Source organism: Aulonocara sp. 'chitande type north' Nkhata Bay, linkage group LG6 (assembly GCF_057382095.1).
Source record: "Aulonocara sp. 'chitande type north' Nkhata Bay isolate Kocher_YH1m ecotype deep benthic linkage group LG6, A_spYH_male_GT1.1, whole genome shotgun sequence".
In the NCBI taxonomy this organism is placed as follows: domain Eukaryota; kingdom Metazoa; phylum Chordata; class Actinopteri; order Cichliformes; family Cichlidae; genus Aulonocara; species Aulonocara sp. 'chitande type north' Nkhata Bay.
Window position 1 is genome coordinate 43,698,203 of NC_141349.1, and position 6,033 is coordinate 43,704,235.

Consider the following 6,033-nt stretch of genomic DNA (forward strand, 5'->3'; position numbering starts at 1 on the left):
GACGTCACGCTGTTCGCCTGTAACAGGGTGGCCCTTAGCGGCTGGAAACACAGTGAGATGGACCGAGGCAAGTGTAGTGGAACAAAGTATTTATTTGCTATACAGCTCTCCTTACAACAATTAATTTGTCGAGCTTCTTCACAGCACAAAAAATCCATCCTCTAATGACAACTGGCAGCCTTAAATATGTTCAGCTGTCACAGACTTAACCATTATTCCACTCTCAGGTAAATTCTTAAATCCCAACCTTCCACCACAGTATCCAATATATCAATAAGAATAAATAAATACATTTTCACATTTACATATTAATAAATATTTCACACTTTAATGTTACACCAAACCCAATATTATAAAAACCCAGAAACCCAAGCACAAAAAGATTCACCACACTCTCTTTACCAATGGCCTCTCCCGGAACCTTTAAATGGTGTCTGGACCCCCAGGGAAACATTTGCCCAAACACCTTGAAGAGGACACAGGCAAGAAAGGTGAGTAATCATTATCTTACACTCATTTGCACCACTTTTATCCCTAGATTTCACACACACTTGCATTAGTTTTCCTTACTGGTAAACCTTAATAACTATCTCAATCACCATTCTTCTCTCCTGACAGACAACCACCACATTCCTTGATGAGGAGCAGCTGTGCAGGATCTGAAATAAGGCTACCAAGTGATTTTAAAATTCCCAATAAATAGTCAATAAATATTTAACCTTCTTGTGTGCAAATCCATGCTTAAAGTGCAATGCTAAATAAAGTGCTTGATAAGGTGCTTTTAATAAAGTGAAAGGTGTGCGCTAAAGTGCTATACAGATAATATAAATAAATATAGTAAGGGAGTCCTCTTCCTTACATCGCCACATTATTGTTTACATGAGATGAATTTCTACAATGGCTGATAGAGACAAAATGCTGTTGCTGTTATTCTGACTATCTGCAGATTTTACATTTTTACATATACACACACAGTTACTGTCCCTCCATTTAGAAAGGCAGAGGCGTCAGAGTGAACTTCTACATTTAACACAGATGCTCTTACAACCAGTCCTGATTCCAACATCATCATCAGTGTTGGGTAAGTTACTTTAAATTAATAACTTAGTCACATTACTAGTTATTTCTATCAAAAGTAACTCAGTTACTTCAAGTTACCCGTTACTTTCAAAGTAACTACAGGGAGTGCAGAATTATTAAAACTAAGGTTTTATGGACTGATGAAATGAGAGTGAGTCTTGATGGGCCAGATGGATGGGCCCGTGGCTGGATTGGTAAAGGGCAGAGAGCTCCAGTCCGACTCAGACGCCAGCAAGGTGGAGGTGGAGTACTGGTTTGGGCTGGTATCATCAAAGATGAGCTTGTGGGGCCTTTTCGGGTTGAGGATGGAGTTGAGCTCAACTCCCAGTCCTACTGCCAGTTTCTGGAAGACACCTTCAAGCAGTGGTACAGGAAGAAGTCTGCATCCTTCAAGAAAAACATGATTTCCATGCAGGACAATGCTCCATCACACGCGTCCAAGTACTCCACAGCGTGGCTGGCAAGAAAGGGTATAAAAGAAGAAAAACTAATGACATGGCCTCCTTGTTCACCTGATCTGAACCCCATTGAGAACCTGTGGTCCATCATAAAATGTGAGATTTACAAGGAGGGAAAACAGTACACCTCTCTGAACAGTGTCTGGGAGGCTGTGGTTGCTGCTGCACGCAATGTTGATGGTGAACAGATCAAAACACTGACAGAATCCATGGATGGCAGGCTTTTGAGTGTCCTTGCAAAGAAAGGTGGCTATATTGGTCGCTGATTTGTTTTTGTTTTGTTTTTGAATGTCAGAAATGTATATTTGTGAATGTGGAGATGTTATATTGGTGTCACTGGTAAAAATAAATAATTGAAATGGGTATATATTTGTTTTTTGTTAAGTTGCCTAATAATTATGCACAGTAATAGTCACCTGCACACACAGATATCCCCCTAAAATAGCTAAAACTAAAAACAAACTAAAAACTACTTCCAAAAACAAAAAAAATCGGCCCGGGCATTTTGACTAGAGGCTGGCCGCCATTATAGGAAAAATCATAAAGCCTTTGAATGAAAACAAACGCTGTTGTGGCAGTGATGTACACGGTTCTGTTGGTATATATGTATCAATCTATCAATCATATGTTGTAAGCTTCAGATAATTATTTATTAAAAGCGAGACATTTTAAATGAGAATAAGAAAGAAAAGTATTTCCTTGTGCCCCCCTTTCCCTGTTAATGTTCTACCTGCCCCCCGACAACACTTTGCTAGACCCGCCCCTGCACAGTTACCAGCTGTCAGCTACTTAGAAAAGGATCCTGGTGTTATTTGTCTCTCAGAAACAGTTCATAACTTCCCTTCAACTCATTCATGTTAACTAAAAGGTAAACCTGTTTCTCCATCACAGATCTGATGATTCAGTAAGGACATCTCCTGGTTTCATCTTCATGTTTCCCTCTCACCACATATCCAAACCGACATCATGACCAGCAGGTTTACTGCTGTGGCTCCAGTCAACATCAGCTGATACTAGAAATTAATATTAAATAAATTCTAACAACAGCTGATCAAGCTTAAACGTGCTGCTGTTGTTTAGCGCAACATCTGCTGGTTTCCTCTTTCTTTCGATAAACAAACAAGAGAGAAAAGCCGATCAGCTGATCATTGATCAGTTTCATGATTGAAGTAGCAACAGGAGACGGAGGGGGGAGTATGAGAGAAGAAGAGGCAGCTGTGCAGCGTAAAGATGCAGAATAAATCCAGCTTTGTGTCTTTTTCATTGTAGCTGAAGTTCGCGACAAACTGTTCTTTTCAGCTCAATACGAAACGCGTAATATTTTCTCTGAATTCGGGACGATTCCGAATTTTTACGGGACGGTTGGCAACTCTACGAACTAACCTTATGAATAAAATAAAGTTCACTATCAGCAACATCATAGCACCCACCCAGCTGTATAGAAACTCCATCATGCTAGCTAGCACACAGTACGAGTTATTGTAACTGACGGTAAAAAGTCAGCACAGCGAAAATAAACTCCACCTAAACTTGGTTTATATCTGACCCAGAGAGACTGCAGGTCATAACTTCTTACCTGAAGTTCAGTTCACCTGACACTCGGACCGGCGGCCGCCTCGGGTCTCTGCTCCTCCTGCCTCCCATTTCCCTCATCCACCTGCTGGCCTCCACCACTTGCTAATGTTACTGAATCTGTGGAAGCTCCGCAACAGCCACCACCAAACAATTGAGTTATTTTTACACATCTGCCAGCATCTGGCCAATCCACCACCTTTCATTGTTTATACTGTTACGGAAAAAAACAAAAAAAACAAACATTCGCACATCAAAACGAAAAATCATCATCGGCCCACCGGGTCCAGCTATGGCTGCATATGTGTTTAGTAGTAATTTGTTTTTGTAGAGGGCTAGCATAGCAACTGTTTTCGAGGGCATTGCCATATTGGAATCCCGATTTCTCTGACGAGGCTAACCAGAACGCCGTTTCCTGGAGTGTGACATTATTCCCAGGTCCGTGTTCCGAGGTAAGTCGAACGCAACACGAATCTAAATCCCAGTAACGATTAATGCCTTCCTGATTTTAGCATAATAACTAGTTACCGTGCTCCATAAAATTATGAACAGAATCAGTAACAAAGGGCAGCCCTGGCGGCGCCCATCACCCACCAAGAACGAGTCCAACTTATTGCCGGCTATGCGGACCAAGCTCTTGCAACGGTCGTATAAGGACTGAATGGCCCGTATCAATGGGCCAGACACCCCATACTTCCGAAGCACCCCCCATAGGACCCCCTGAAGGATACGGTCAAATGCTTTCTCCAAGTCCACAAAACACATGTAGACTGGTTGGGCAAATGCCCATGCGCCCTCGAGTATCCTCGAGAGGATAAAGAGCTGGTCCAGTGTTCCACGACCAGGACAAAAACCACGTTGTTCCTCATGTATCTGAGGTTCGACTAGTGGACGGACTCTCCTCTCCAGCACCCTGGCATAGACTTTCACAGGGAGGCTGAGGAGTGCGATCCCCCTGTAGTTGGAACACACCCTCCGGTCCCCTTTCTTAAAGATAGGAACCACCACCCCGGTCTGCCAGTCCAGGTGTACTGCCCCTGATCGCCACGCAACATTGCAGAGGCGTGTCAACCAGGACAGCCCTACAACATCCAGAGCCTTCAGGATCTCGGGGCGAGCCTCATCCACCCCAGGGGCTCTGCCACCAAGGAGTTGTTTAACTGCCTCAGTGACCTCGCCCCCAGAGACTGGCGGGTCATCCCCTTCGTCATCAGACTCTGCTTCCTCCACGAAAGATGTGCCAGTGGGATTGAGGAGGTCCTCGAAGTATTCCTTCTACCGGCCAACAATTTTCTCTGTCGAAGTCAGCAGCGCTCCAATCGCACTATACACAGTGCAGGTAGAGCACTGCTTTCCCCTCCTGAGTCGCCTGACGGTTTGCCAGAATCTCTTCAGTCCGAAAGTCTTTTTCCATGTCCTCTCCGAACACCTCCCACAAACAAGTTTTTGCTTCAGCCACTGCCCGCGCCACGTTCCGCTTGGCCTGTCGGTACATATCAGTTGCCTCCGAAGTCCCACAGGCTAACTAAGCCCGATAGGACTCCTTCTTCAGCTTGGTGGCTCCCCTCACCTCTGGTGTCCACCATTTGGTTCAATGGTTTCAACCATGACAGGCACCAACCACCTTGCTCAATGCAGCAGCTTCAGCAATGGAGATGCTGAACGTGGTCCATTCGGACTCAATGTCCCCAGTCTTCCTCGGAATACTGTTGAAGCTCTGCCGGAGGTGTGAGTTGAAGATCTCACTGACAGGAGTTGCAGGTGAGAAGTTCAGGATTGTGTTTGGAAGTAGCCAACCATAGGCGGGTCGCTCCTCAGGTAGAAGAGAATAGTAGATCCCTGATCGCCGACACCAGAGCCATGCCAGCTTGTAATTAAGTGAGTGACACCTCGGATCTTGGTCTGCATTGGCATAAAAAGCATGTCTAATAATAATAATAATAATAATAACAATAATAGTACCAAATATAAACAAACTTTAGAAAGCTTCAAAATAATGATTTTAAGCTTTTCAGACCTTTCTCTTGGCCAGGGCTGGGCAATTAATTTCTATAGGTGGCCACATCAAAAATCTGAATAGTGTTGTAGGGGCGAACCGCTGATAACTTTAACTTAATGTGGCTAAATATTAAATTTCTCCCATTTCTCTCCTACTGGTAATCAGAAGTTTAAGAATATTCTGTAGATATTTATGTAAATGTATGAATTGTTATGTAGGTTGACATTAAAATAATCCTTTAAAAGTAATAAACAACTTTAAAAAATCATTACATGACTGTTTTATTTTAACTTATTAATCTTCACAAATCTGCAGTATGTTAAAGATTCTTTAGAATATATAAAATAACTTTATACAAGAAGAAACATGTGCTTACGATGTTTCCATTCAGCTCACTGGTTTAATGAGAAAAATCCAGTCTGTCTTGGGCTTGAACAAGTGCAGCGAAATCTGGCTGAATGTCTGCGTTGTAACCCTGAGAGGGGATCATCAGATCAGAGGATCTGGATTTGTTGAACTTCATCACTGAGAATGTCTGCAGGTAGATCCAAAGAGGGCTAGGATGCTCTGAGCATGTCTCCTCATGTGTGGGAAGAGTAAAACTCAGGTAGTGGGACAGACCTGTGAACATCACTGGGTGCATTATCCACACTACAGGAGAAGAAACCATGTGCTTCAGTAGTGACGGTTCACTCTCAAACGTTTTCAAGTCTTGAAGTTGCCTTGAAAACTCGCCATGCGGTGCTTCTACCGTGGAACCTGTGAGGCTGATCAGCTGATGGCCTCCTTCAGTGTTAGCATGTGAGTCAGGATATTGTCCCCCAATTGAGTTGAGAGAAGTTGCAACTTTCACTGTGCTGTACATTTCAGGCCCTTGCATTGCACTTTGATATTCATTTCATTTATCTGAGCAGTCACATCTAC